The following is a 14395-nucleotide window of genomic DNA, read 5'->3' on the forward strand; positions in this document are numbered from 1 at the left end:
AACAATTAAACCATTTCTGGACAATAACTTGAGAATGCTTAGGCCTAGGATCATGAAAGTTAATAGGAAGTTTGATCATGACCAGCAGATGACACCTATTGATTTTGAGGTCAAAGGTCAAGGTCACAGTGACCCAGAACAGTTAAACTGTTTCCGGATGATAACTTGAGAATGCTTGGGCCTAGGATCACGAAACTTAAATAGGGAGGTTGACCATGACCAACAGATGACCCCTATTGATTTTGATGTTTGACTTTGACATTTGCTTATTTCTTTGACAAGGCGGTATTGTGGGGGTATAATTCGTCACTCCTGTGTCAGCTCTAGTTGTGTTTGGGGTCAGAAGGTCAAAGGTCAATTTCGCAATTACCTTGTTTCCTTTTGAAACAGAGTTTGGTCTAAAGTCATCAAACTTTATATGATGAATGTGTAAAGTCATCAAACTTCATAGGATGATTACCTTTTTCTTTTGGGGATCTGTCAGTTAAAGTTTAAGGTCAAAGTGGTATTGATACTGGATCACTAAAGAATGCTTCGGCTTTCAGTCATCAGACTTGATGGGATATCAGTTGCTATTAAATAAAGTTGAATTTGATGTCACAAAAGCCAAGAGTTCCCATGTGAATGACTTAGAGCCATCATTGCCCTCTTGTTTATTTAGAAATGTTTTCATGATGGGATGTTTCAGAAAAGTGGAAGCCTTTACTTTGACATTACAGATTTTTTTAAACATGCTTTACAAATACCTGAGCACTGGAATGATTTATTCTGTTACGTCAGGAATCTTATGTTGGGAAAACAAATGATAAAAAAATTTTAGCGTCACTGTTACCATAGAAACCATATCAGTAGGCAAGTTACTATTATTGTTTCCTCTCCTGAAGCAGTCTGTCAAATGAGTCAATATACCTTGGTAAATGTAGGGCTTAATTTAGTCATTTCTTGTCTTCTTATACACAGAGTCTCAGAGAACTTAAAATAATGTGAAGTTGAGTAGGTTAAAAGATAAAAATTCATTTTGGCATTAGGTGAGGTTGGTAGGATTTTGAAAGAATTGTATGTGATTTACAAATGCCAAAATTGTTCATTATACCCCTAGAATAAAAGATTTTGTGGTTATATAATGTCTGTTGGTCCATCCTTGTCCACTTCTTATCTTCTCAATCAGTTTGAATATTCTCATTAAACCAGCATCAACTGTTAACCTCATCAAAACTATTTGCAGAGGGCACAAGCAATATTCACAAGGCAAATGGTCAAGGTCACAAGAGGTCCAAGGTCAAATAACTTACTTTAAAACTGCTTAGACTAACATCATATATTAACCTCACCAAGACAATATGCAAAGCGCACAACCCAACTCACTAGGCACAAGATCGAGGTGAAGTCAAAGGTCAAATAATTTAACTTTGTGCCTGCTCCATATCTTCTAACTCCTTAAAATTAGCATTAATTGTTAACCTTATTAAGACTACACAAGTGTTTAACCCAGGTCACTAGGTCCACAGTCAAGGTCACAGAGATCTAAGGGCAAATAGCTGAACTTCTTCACTGCTCCTAAGGTCGAGGTTACACTTTGAAGTCAAAGGTCGAATAGGTTAACCTTCTGTCTGCTCAATATCTCTTAACTACTTGAAAGATTTTTTATAAAATTTACATTAGTTGCTCACATGCAGAGTTCATGACTCAGATCACTTAGTGTAAATTCAAGGTTACACTTAGAGGTCAAAGATCAAGTGGTGTTATTCATATCTAATGCATATGGTCTAAACCACTATAATTAATTCAATAAATTTACCTCATCCAGACAATATGCACATTGCACAACGAAGGTGAGTATGATCAAGGTCAAAATTACAGAGGTCAATGATAAAATGCCTTAAATTTGTGTCTGTACCATATCTTCTTAATAACTGGAAAGATTTTCATAAAACTAGCATAAGTTGTTAACTACATCAGACAACATGCATAATGTACAGCCCAGGTCAATAGGTCATGATCACAACAGTTTACTAGCATTTAGGATTGACCTGTCGCTTTTATTAATAGATTTGAAAGGTTACTGGAATAAACCACTTCAGTAAAGGGGTACCCTACCTCTTTATAACTTATTTTTATAATAAATATCTAAATGGCTGCTTCTTCGACAATTAGAAGCCGTGGTGCAGTGGTAAGCGTGACGGCTTTAGAATCTAACTTTAGTGAGTTCGAATTCCAACGGAGATCAATATTTCTTTTCATTTTTCATTTTTTATATATTTTTTTTCATTTTATATTTTGGTAACATACATTTAAAATGATAATAAATTAATTAATAATGTTAAAGATGTATCTGAATTGCATTACTTGTATCATTTTGATATTTTCGCATATAACATAGGTTTTTCAAATATCTTTTTGATTGTGAATTATTCAACGTGGCTGACATAGCTCTTGACAATTTGGTCATTCAACTGGCTGATGACACTGATTCGGAGGAAACCGACGCCGCCAACGAGTGTGAGGATTCTCCATTGGGCGCGTATATTTGAAATGTATTGGATGTATTGAAATCTTATGAATGAAATTAAAAATGGAAGTGAAATGATGAAATAAATGAAATGAAAAATATAAATAAAACAAATTCAATCATAAAACAAATCGCCCTGTGTGGGATTCGAACCCACAGTCTCCTAATCGCAAAAGTTAAATCACTAGCAAGATTCCTCAATTCTACCAACTGAGCTATCAATGCAGTTTCAATCTGTTTAATATTTGAAATATATTTATAGTTTTAAATAAGTCAAATATCTGTCAAACCCTTATTTGATAAATGGAACAGTCTGGAAAATCCAAATCTTAAAATAAAAGCGACAGGTCACTTCTAATTGCTAATACTTTCCCTTTATCAAAGCGGCATCTAGGAGTATTGATTGCCATAATTGATAGCTCTAGTTTAGCCCTGTTGTGTTGTAGAAAGTTGTGTACAGGTCAATATGAAAAATTTCTGAAGAAAAGTGAACTGTTGTTGCATTTTGACAATATCACAATAGCCGATGTAGCCCAATAATAGAAAAGATATCACATTTGAGCCTCGTCTAACATAATATTCAAAGAAAAGCCTCATAGATTTTATTTTTTAGCTCATAATAGCCAAAGGCTGAAGGTGAGCTTTTGTGACCACTTGATGTCTGTTGTGCGTTGTCCATCCATTAACAATTTCTGAAAAAAAGCTTCTTCAAAACTTCTAGGCAGATTTACACCACACTTCACAGTAATTATCCTTGGGTGGTCCCCTTTCAAAATTGCCCTAACAATTAAAATTTATGCAGAACTGTGGTTGCCATGGCAACCGAAAGGAATATCTTTAAAAATCTTCTCAGAAACTGTCAGCCGGATTACAAAATGATGTCTAGATGACCATCTACCAAAATTGCTCAAGCCGTTCTATTTGGTTAAAAAACATGGCAGCCATGGGGTGGGGCTTATTTTCCCTATATGGCTGTATTGTAAATTTTCAAAAATCTTCTTCAAAACCACTGGTTCCCGTTCAAAATAGCCCAAAGAATTACAATTCATGCAGAACTGTGGTTTCCATGCCAACCGAAAGGAAAATCTTTAAAAATCTTCTTCTCAGAAACTGTCGGATTTCAAATATATTTTGTAGAATTGATCTCTAGGTGACCCTCTACCAAAATTGCTTAAGCAGTTCTATTTCGCCAAAAAAAATATGGCCGCCAGGGGGCGCGGGGCTTATTTTCCCAATATGGATATATTGTAAATTTCAAAAACCTTCTCTGAAGCCTGAAGGCCTAGAGCTTAGATATTTGGGATGTTGCATTGTCTAATGGACTTCTACCAAGATTGTTCAAATTATAATCCAAGGGTCAATATTGGCCTGCGCCATGGTCCCTGGATTTTACATAGAGCACTATAGGAAAAACATGAAAAAACTTCTTCTCTGAAACCACGAGGGCACAGAGCTTACATATTTTCCATGTGGAATTGTCTAGTGGACCTTTAACAAGATTGTTCAAATCATGACCCAGGGGCTATTAAAAGCCCTGCCCCTGGGGTCACTTGGTAATTTTAAAAATTGAAGAAAATACAGTCAAAAGTTAAACCACTGGTCCAATTTGTCACAAATGTTCTTTAAGAGACCCTTTACTAAATTTGTTCAATTACACAATATGGCCCCCAGTGGACAGCGCTGGTTTTCCCAATATATCTGTATAGAAGACTTTGATAATCTTACAAAACACTGGCCTGATTTCAAAATAAATTTACACAACTATCAATATGAAACTTAAGCAATGGGACCTGGTCATTTCATAATACGCCCGAAGGGACAACTATTATGTTATGATGCCATTACTATTATGTTATGATGCCATTGTCCTTCCATCCGTCCATAGCACTTTCGTGTTCGCTCTGTAACTCTTGAACCCCTTGAAGGATTTCAAAGAAACTTGACACAAATGTTCACCACATCTAGTTACAAACTGACAGCCTCATATATAATGCCAAGACAATGTGTTTATTGTCTTAACATATTGTTGAATTAATGTAATGTTATGCACAGTACTAGATGTATTAAGTGAGTTATACTGATAAGGGAATTACTGAATAAGTTTGCAGATGAATTTGTGAAAACACATTAATTCAGGGAGGGCCTAATTGTCCCTCCAAGTCGTCATGTGGAATATCTGTATTATACCAGTATTATCAGAATGATTTTTATGAAGTTCATGTGGGAGGTAAAAGTACGTCACTAGGTTGTCATGGGTCTTTAAAATTTAAAAGAGAATTAAGATAGAGACGGGTTTGAGCATTAAGATTAAAATGGTGTTACAGTTTGGTAGCAATTTAAAAGTAGAATTTGCATGTCACTCATGTTATGCAAATATGACATTCATATATGAATATCATTACTGAAAATCTGATGTATTATGTGAACACCCGTGGCAGGCGAGTGGGGTCCAAAGCATGTCCACTCTCTAAGTCGAACAGTTTTCATCCGATCTTCACAAAACTTGCTGAAAATGTTTGTAGGCATAATATCTCTGCCAAGTTCGATAACCACCTAAGTCGCCCTAGGTACATTTGGATTATGGTCCTTGAATTAGGCAAAGTTCGTTGACGGGCATATTTTGTGACAGTCTGGCACTCTTGTTTTTAGCCCACCATCATCAGATGGTGGGCTATTCAAATCACTCTGCGTCCGTGGTCCGTCAGTCCGTCCGTCCGTTAACAATTTCTCGTTATTGCATCTCCTCAGAAACTACTGGGGGGATTTTGACCAAACTTTGTCAGAATGATGTATTGGTACCCTAGTTGTGTCCCCCTGAAAATCAGACTGGTTCAACAATTCTTGAGTAAGTTATGGCCCTTTGTTTAGTTTTATAATTTACATAGATTTATATAGGGAAAAACTTTGAAAATCTTCTTTTCAAAAACCACACGACCTAGGACTTTGATATTTGGTATGTAGTATCATCTAGTAGTCCTCTACCAAGATTGATCAAATTATTGCCCTGGGGTCAAATATGGCCCCGCCCCAGGGGTCACATGGTTTATATAGATTTATAGAGGGAAAAACTTTGAAACACCTCTTGTCCAAAACCACAGGGCCTAGGGCTTTGATATTTTGTATGTGACATCATCTAGTGGTCCTCTACTAAGATTATTCAAATTGTTCCCCTAGGGTCAAATATGACTGCGCCCTGGGGGTCACATGGTTTACATAGACTTGTATAGGGAAAAAACTTTGAAAGTTTTCTTATCCAAACCACAAAGCCTAGGGCTTTGATATTTGTAATGTAGCATCATCTAGTGGTTCTCTACCAAGTTTGTTCAAATTATCTCCCTAGGGTCAAATATGGCCCCGCCCCGGGGGTCAAATGGTTCATATAGACTTACATAGGGAAAAACGTTTTAGAATTTTCATGTCCAAAACCTACAACATTCAAATTTGGACCACATGTATAGTTTTGAGTGGCAAGATGAACCTTGACATGAGTTGACCTTGATCTTGACCTAGTGACCTACTTTTACATTTCTGTAGCTACAGCTTTCAAATTTGGACCACATGCATAGGTTTGTATACCGAAACAAACATTGAACTTGACATTGACCTAGTGACCTACTTTTACATTTTTGAAGGTACAGGCTTCAAATTTGGACCACATGCATAGTTTTGTGTTCCGAAATGAAATATAATCTTGATATTGACCTAGTGACCTACTTTCACATTTCTCAAGCTACAGCCTTCAAATTCGGACCACATCCGAAGTTCTGTGTACCGAAATGAACTTTGATCTTGAGATTGACCTAGTGACCTACTTTCACATTTCTCAAGCTACAGCCTTCAAATTTGGATCACATGCATATTTTTGTGTTCTGAATTGATATTTGACAGTGAATTTTACTTAGTACTTACTTTCACATTTCTCAAGCTACAGCCTCCAAATTTGAAGCACATGCATAGTTCTGTGTACTGAAATGAACTTTGACCTTGAAATTGATGTAGTGACCTACTTCCACATTTCTCAAGCTACAGCTTTCAAATTTGGACCACATGCACAGTGTTGTGTACTGAAATGAAATTTGACCTTGATTTTGACCTTGAACTATTCCTGAAATTTGGAGCATTCAAAAATGGCTCAATGGTGGGCGCCAAGATCTCTCTGTGATCTCTTGTTATTTGGTAGAAACAGTTTGAAAATATTTGCAATCCAAAGCTGTCAGAAATTTTATTTGTAGATTTTTGTAAAAAAAATAGATTTCAAGGTTGTACTTTAATTTTATAGATTTGATATTAATATCTTGGTAATAATACACTTTGATTGGATTCTTGTCAGCTGAAGACACCCTATGCAGAACCTATTAAAATCATGTTGGTTTAAGGTTAAGGTCATAGAATATGAAAAAAAGGAATAATCCTTTTTAGTTAGTCCAATCCTTAAACATAGTGTTTGTCAAGGTCATTGTCCAATCCTTGAACACAGTGTTTGTCCATATATGCTGTATTTTTGTTTGCTTGTATTTGGGGATACCACAATTTTCATAATGCCCTTATCTTCCTAACATTACCTGACATTATTTTTGATTAAAATAAATTATACACCTTATATGAACTGCAGTAAATAATTTATCTACTTCTGCTTTTATGTAACAGATAAGTCATAAAGACAGACTTAAATATATCTTAGAGGTTGTTTTGATGTTATCTTAATTTAGAAAACAAAACAATTTGGACTTGTAGAAATTTAAGGACTTTAAAGTCATGATGAAGAAATCTCTTTATGAGAGGAGAACTGGGGGAGATCGTAAAGCTAGCCGAGTGACATGGAATTTAAGGTAACTTTACAATCCTTCTGGGATAAGTATTTTTTCATGTAATTCTTGTAATCTGGAAACAGAGGAAATTATGGCTGTTGAATTTTGAATGAACATAGATTTCAATGAATTTTTTGACATGCTTTATGAATCTGGCAATATTTAGTTATGATATTATACTTTGTTTTCTGTGGCCACCGTTAAATTGCCGACTTGGAATAATTTACCTCTTAATATCCCATGTGGAATTATACATACCTGTCAAGTGTCATGCATTTCACGCACATATTAAATTTTCTCATGCAATTTAAAAAAAACAGAAAAATGTATTTAATTAAGAGCTGTTTCTGAAATTATCAAAACTAACCTAAAACAGCTAAATTTTATGGTTTTCAAAAGTTTTATCATATGTGTGATCCTGGTTAATGCCACACAACACGTCCGTGTTTATAAGCGAAAGTACAATCTCCTACGCAGTGATCTCTCTTACCTATAATGTAGAGATAGTGGAAGGGAAGTAACTCCTTAAGTCGGAATAAGCCAGATAGCTGATTCACTTTTTATACCCCCGAAGGGACGTATTATGTTATGACGCTGGTGTCCGTCTGTCTGTTAGCAATTTCGTGTCCACTCTGTAACTCTTGAACCCCTTGAAGGATTTCAAGGAAACTTTACACAAATGTTCACCACCAAGCTGATGTGCAGAGCGCATGTTTTGGATGTCTCGCTTCAAGGTCAAGGTCGAACTTAGGAGTCAAAGGTCATATCACTTTGTTTCGTGTCCGCTCTGTAACTCTTGAACCCCTTGAAGGATTTCAAAGAAACTTGACACAAATGTTCACCACACCAAGACGATGTGCAGAGCGCATGTTCCGGATGACTTGCTTGAAGGTCAAGATCACACCTAGGGGTCAAAAGTCATGTTAGTTTGTTTCGTGTCCGCACTGTAACTCTTGAACTGCAGGAAGGATTTCAAAGAAACTTGGCAGAAATGTTCACCACATTGTAACGATGTGCAGAGCGCATGTTCCGGACGACTCGCTTAAAGGTCAAGGTCACACTTAAGGGTCAAAGGTCATATATGACTTTGCTTTGTGTATATTGCTCTGCATTGCAGTGCTCTTGTTTTTATTTGGCAGATCTCTTTTTAGCCCACCATCATCAGATGGTGGGCTATTAAAATCACTCTGCGTCCGTGGTCCGTCCGTCCGTCCGTCCGTCCGTTAACAATTTCTCGTTATCGCATCTCCTCAGAAACTACTGGGGGGATTTTGACCAAACTTTGTCAGAATGATGTATTGGTACCCTTGTTGTGTCCCCCTGAAAATCAGACTGGTTCAACAATTTATGAGTGAGTTATGGCCCTTTGTTTATTTCTATATTTTACATAGATTTATAAAGGGAAAACTTTGAAAACCTTCTTATCCAAAACCACAGAGCCTAGGGCTTTGATATTTGGTTTGAAGCATCATCTAGTGGTCCTCTACCAAGATGATTCAAATTATTTCTCTGGGGTCAAATATGGCCCCACCCTGGGGGTCACGTAGTTTATAATGACTTATATAGGGAAAAACTTTGAATAACCCCTTGTCCAAAACCACAGGGCCTAGGGCTTTGATATTTTGTATGTGACATCATCTAGTGGTCTTCAACTAAGATTGTTAATATTATACCCCTAGGGTCAAATATGGCCCCGCCCTGGGGGTCATATGGTTTACATAGACTTACATAAGGAAAAACTTTGAAAATCTTCTTGTCCAAACCACAAAGCCTAGGGCTTTGATACTTGTAATGTAGCATCATCTAGTGGTTCTCTACCAAGTTTGTTCAAATTATCGCCCTAGGGTCAAAAATGGCCCCGCCCCGGGGGTCACATGGTTCATATAGACTTATATAGGGAAAAGCTTTTAAAATGTTCTTGTCAATAACTAAAGCATTCAAATTTGGACCACATGTATATTTTTGAGTGGCAAGATGAACCTTGACACAAGTTGACCTTGATTTTGACCTAGTGACCTACTTTCACATTTCTGTAGCTACAGCCTTCAAATTTGGACCACTTGTATATTTTTGAGTGGCAAGATGAACCTTGACATGAGTTGACCTTGATTTTGACCTAGTGACCTACTTCCACATTTCTGTAGCTACAGCCTTCAAATTTGGACCACATGCAAAGTTTTGTGCACTGGAAAAAACTTTGACCTTGATTTTGACCTAGTGACCTACTTTCACATTTTTAAGGTACAGGCTTCAAATTTGGACCACATGCATAGTTTTGTATTCCGAAATATAATTTGACCATGATTTTGACCTAGTGACCAACTTTTACATTTCTCAAGCTACAGCCTTCAAATTTGGACCACTTGCATAGTTTTGTGTACCGAAATGAACTTTGACCTTTACATTGACCTAGTGACCTACTTTCACATTTTTAAGGTACAGGCTTCAAATTTGGACCACATGCATAGTTTTGTATTCTGAAATAAAATTTGACCTTGATTTTGACCTAGTGACCTACTTTTACATTTCTCAAGCTACAGCCTTCAAATTTGGACCACTTGCATAGTTTTGTGTACCGAAATGAACGTTGACCTTTACATTGACCTAGTGACTTACTTTCACATTTTTAAGGTACAGGCTTCAAATTTGGACCACATGCATAGTTTTGTATTCTGAAATAAAATTTGACCTTGATTTTGACCTAGTGACCTACTTTTACATTTCTCAAGCTATAGCCTTCAAATTTGGACCACATGCATAGTTTTGTGTACCGAAATGAACTTTGACTTATACATTGACCTAGTGACCTACTTTCACATTTTTGAAGGTACAGGCTTCAAATTTGGACCACATGCATAGTTTTGTATTCTGAAATAGAATTTGACCTCGATTTTGACCTAGTGACCTACTTTTACATTTCTCAAGCTACAGCCTTCAAATTTGGACCACTTGCATAGTTTTGTGTACCGAAATGAACTTTGACCTTAAGATTGACCTAGTGACCTACTTTCACATTTCTGTAGCTACAGGCTTCAAATTTAGACCACATGCATAGGATTGTGTACTGAAACAAACTTTGACCTTGACATTGACCTAGTGACCTACTTTCACATTTCTCAAGCTACAGCTTTTGAATTTGGACCACATGCAGTGTTGTCCACGGAAATGAAACTTTGACCTCGAGGTAGTCAATAAGTCTTGAAATTTGGAACACTCTAAAATGGCACATTGGTGGGCGCCAAGATCACTCTGTGATCTCTTGTTTGTACTTACAATATATTTTTTTTTTAATTACTTCCCTTTTATGTTACTATAAATAGCTTATTTTGAAACTTTTTATTATTGGCCGTAGGGAAAAACCGAGACCACTTTTCTGTGGTACAACATGGATGGTACCTCCAATTTTAAGGTGTATTTTTACATACCTGTACCTGATAAGGATTTTTTTGTAGACTTTGAATATTTTATTTTTTTTGTGGACTTAGATTTGTTTTTTGAAGTTTTCCTTTTGTTGTTCCAGTCCTTTGGGGCTACAACAGTCAAGTTCTTAAAATTGCTCCCATCCTATGATGTAAGCCTTCGGGGGTATATTGCCCCGCTTAGCGGCGCTCTTGTTTGTTGTGATGTTTACTTGCATGATCATCGCAACAAAACTTTTAAAAACAACCGTCCGCACAGATCTAAGAAATAGCATTTCAAGATGTTCTCAAATATTTCCTTGTAATATTGACAAGTAGCATCAAATTTTGAACCAAGGGCCTCTACGCAACATTACCAGGTATCTCTGATTTTTTCAAGTTAATAATTCAAGTGCGACAAAAATAAAAAAAGTTAATATGGAGGGAAGAAATGAAAATCCAGGTCCGTCGTCGCCCAAAAAGGAAAAAAAAAGGTAAATTAGCATCTTTGAAGTACGAATGCCAAAATCAATCTCCTGGTGTCTACTGAGCTTCTGTGGGGCTTCCCTGCCCACACACGCGCACCCTAACCAACTGCCTGTTGGAACCCCATCTCACTCTTACAAACCTTCAGGCCTTGACAGCTATATATAGTTGAGCATGATGAATGTCATTTTTACATTTCTTTACAAGTTGTAGTTCATTGGAATTATGGAAGACTATCCTCAACTTTGTTTGTTATACCTTCAACAAGATGGTAGAATTTTCATTGGTTCAAAGATTATCACATGGTGACCCCCTATATTTCTATGGAGGGTCAGTAGATTTTCATGTGGAGTCAGGCTTACTATAAGTAGTTGATAGAAAAAACACATCAATTACAGTTTAAACTCCATATCTCTTAACTCGCTTATCTAAAAAATTTCAAGTCCTGTCCTGAAAATAAATGCACAAAATATTATTTTGAGTTGAATATCAGTTATCTCAAAGTAAAACATTTGATCCCTTGGAATTTGAGAATTTAGTGAGTATCAACTGTGTTAGGTTTGTTAGTGACTTCACAGAAATATTTTGGAATCAGTGTGATAAATATGGGGACTCAACTAAGGCCTCCCCCAGTTTCCATTTATCATACTGACCCCACACATTTCCAAAAGGGTCACTAGCAAACCCAATCATTAATAATGGAGATACTGTTGATATAAGGACATTGCCATTGATTAGTTTTCTCCTTTTTGTTCAGTTTCCAGATAAATAGCTAATTGAAAGGCTAAAGCTGAAGGTTTAATGACAAAAAACCATTTAGTGACCTTGTTTCATAGAAAATTTATTGCTGATCAAAGAGCATCAATCATTATTTTAGTAATAAATGATTTTCATTTTTTTAGCTTACTCATTAGTAGAACTTTTGCTTGTTTATCAACTGTAACAGACAACTTACCATATACATTGTCTGTGTCCATCAGTTAGAAATACTTCACATTTAATCTCTGATTATTGTAAAATGCTCTTCGAATCTGTGATTGCTGTCTCATAAGGCCTGTTCTTGCACACCGGACTGGCGTTTCCAGTGATTTTACCCATGCTGGCAAAACCCATCTGGCACCCCCCATGCCAGATGACTCCCGTGCTGTTAATGACAACTAGCGGTTCATGCAATGATAAGGCCATGCCAAATTGATATGTCGTTCGTCAGAACTACCGCATCAATAATTTCATTCCCGAGAAAAAAAAATAAAAATTACCCGCCCGCACGTACATAAAAATCTCCGAAAAAAGTTGTTTTTTTTTCGATTACGCGGTCCGGAATAATAACGGCAAAACAGGTTTTACCGCTGTTTTAATGCGTCAGAGTGATATTGATCGGATTTCATGCGTCCGTAATACATGTAGCTGATGATTTAAACTCAAAAAGTCAGGAATTATGGTGTTGTTCATCATTTGTTTTAAATCTGGAGTGTCTGTGCTAGTGCCACACATGGCCTTCGATGTGCCGGTAGGTAATGAAATAGGCACATTTTACTTTTGTTCAATACAGTGAAAAGAACGAAGCCCGACTTGTAAGACGTGCACGGGGATGCAGTTAAAAATATTTGGAAATATTGTTCAGATATAAAGTTTTCAAACCATTTGTTGTCAGTTGTTTAATTCAGCATGTTAGATCTAGTGCCCAAAGCTGAGGCCAACTACTATCTTAAAAAAATATTTGTTCACAGATCCTGACCGACCTATCACATTGTCTCGGCCCAAATCTTTTTGAACGTAACTTCTTTAGTACAGCAGTCAGATATTCTATCAAAACGCATTTAGTCAATTTAAAAATTGTTTAGCTTTTCAAATAAGTAGTGTTGATATGAAAATAATTTGTAACCCCAGTTTTGCCTGTTTGTACACATGACGCCAGGATATATTTAAAATTGGCTGTAAATTGATTGAACGAAAGAAACTGAAAAAAAAACAGACTTCCCCAGCTCTAACTTTCTAGTTCAGTCAAAGCACAACAAACAACACTTTTAAGGGTGGCCATATTGGGATCATTCTTTGTCCGTCTGTTATTATTTTTGAAATGAATCTCTACCACAAAAGCTTAAGTTAGCCTGATCATGATCTGTTAAGAAATTATTCCAAAGGGATTTGAGCAATGTCGAAGCATCTGTATGCATAACTCTGTTTGGTCTCACTGGTCAAGTGGTTTATTACTTCCCCTCACCTCTATGGGTTGGAGTTCCACTAGGGGCACAAATTTGTTCATGTGTCAAAGCCATCTAACTGTGTTTCAGAAGAAATGTTATTCCACACAATCATGTGCCTGTTTTGTCTTAAATATTCCTCATCCGGTGCCATTAAATAGGCACGTCTTCAGATTAATGTAGAAAAATCCAAATTAAAAATAAGACACCTATTCCTTAGTAACTAAAATTACAAAATAAAAAAAATAAAGTGATTCAGTGAGTTTTGGCATGAATTTATTTGCAAAATCATTCATGTAGTCTTTAAAACATATAGAAAAGCTATATACTGTGTTACCCATACTGTAAATGTTTGATTTCTGTGTTATTTCTAAAGAAATGTTAACTTTATATATAATCATAACCACCTCCTCAAGGGTTCAAGCTGGGGAAAAAAAAAAAAACGCCCGCTCGCTCCATGTAAAATCTACCCGCCTCTGAAAAAATCAAAATTGAGAAAGAAAAAAAATTTCGCTCGCCCGCTCCTATTTTTTTTGAAAATTTTCCGAAGAACTATTAATCAATTTGGTATGGCCTAATATATTTTTAATGTAAAATACGGAAAAGCAGGTACCTTGATAGTTTCTTTCCGTTCCTTATAGTATATTTCTCGATTCAAAATACGTTAGTTTACCGTAAAAACATAACGTTAAGCTACAAACGATTAAACTACAGTGGAACTTTGTCATTGTGCGTAACGCAAAACATTATGACGCCACTTTTGCTTACAGACGTTAATTTCCCGCGCTTTGTGTTCATTCTCCACTAGAAGAAAGAGTGCTAAAAAGAAACTATTTCTATCTTTTGTAAAATACGGTATGCAAGAAAAATAATCTGCCAGAATAAAATGCTAACATGTATACGATATGCAAGGAAAAATATCAGTCATGTGTTTACGTATCGTATGGAAATATCCGTCCCTCAGCCACCTGCCCATGGGTGGTAATTCGG

The 14395-nt window shown here is 36.3% G+C and overlaps 1 protein-coding gene and 1 long non-coding RNA gene across 9 annotated transcripts in view; one reads left to right on the plus strand and one right to left on the minus strand.

Annotated features, from left to right (window-relative positions):
- The window catches only part of LOC128555505 (uncharacterized), a 139003-nt gene extending 128536 nt beyond the window's left edge, over positions 1–10467 (minus strand). Inside the window, exon 1 of the long non-coding RNA XR_008370116.1 lies at positions 10419–10467. This is a non-coding gene — a long non-coding RNA (uncharacterized LOC128555505). The remainder of the gene's footprint in view (positions 1–10418) is intronic.
- LOC123525401 (cAMP-specific 3',5'-cyclic phosphodiesterase 4C-like) overlaps positions 1–14395 on the plus strand; it is an 831602-nt gene that overhangs the window by 423562 nt on the left and 393645 nt on the right. The window lies entirely within an intron of this gene.

This window comes from Mercenaria mercenaria, chromosome 3 (genome assembly GCF_021730395.1).
Source record: "Mercenaria mercenaria strain notata chromosome 3, MADL_Memer_1, whole genome shotgun sequence".
NCBI classification, from domain to species: Eukaryota; Metazoa; Mollusca; class Bivalvia; order Venerida; family Veneridae; genus Mercenaria; species Mercenaria mercenaria.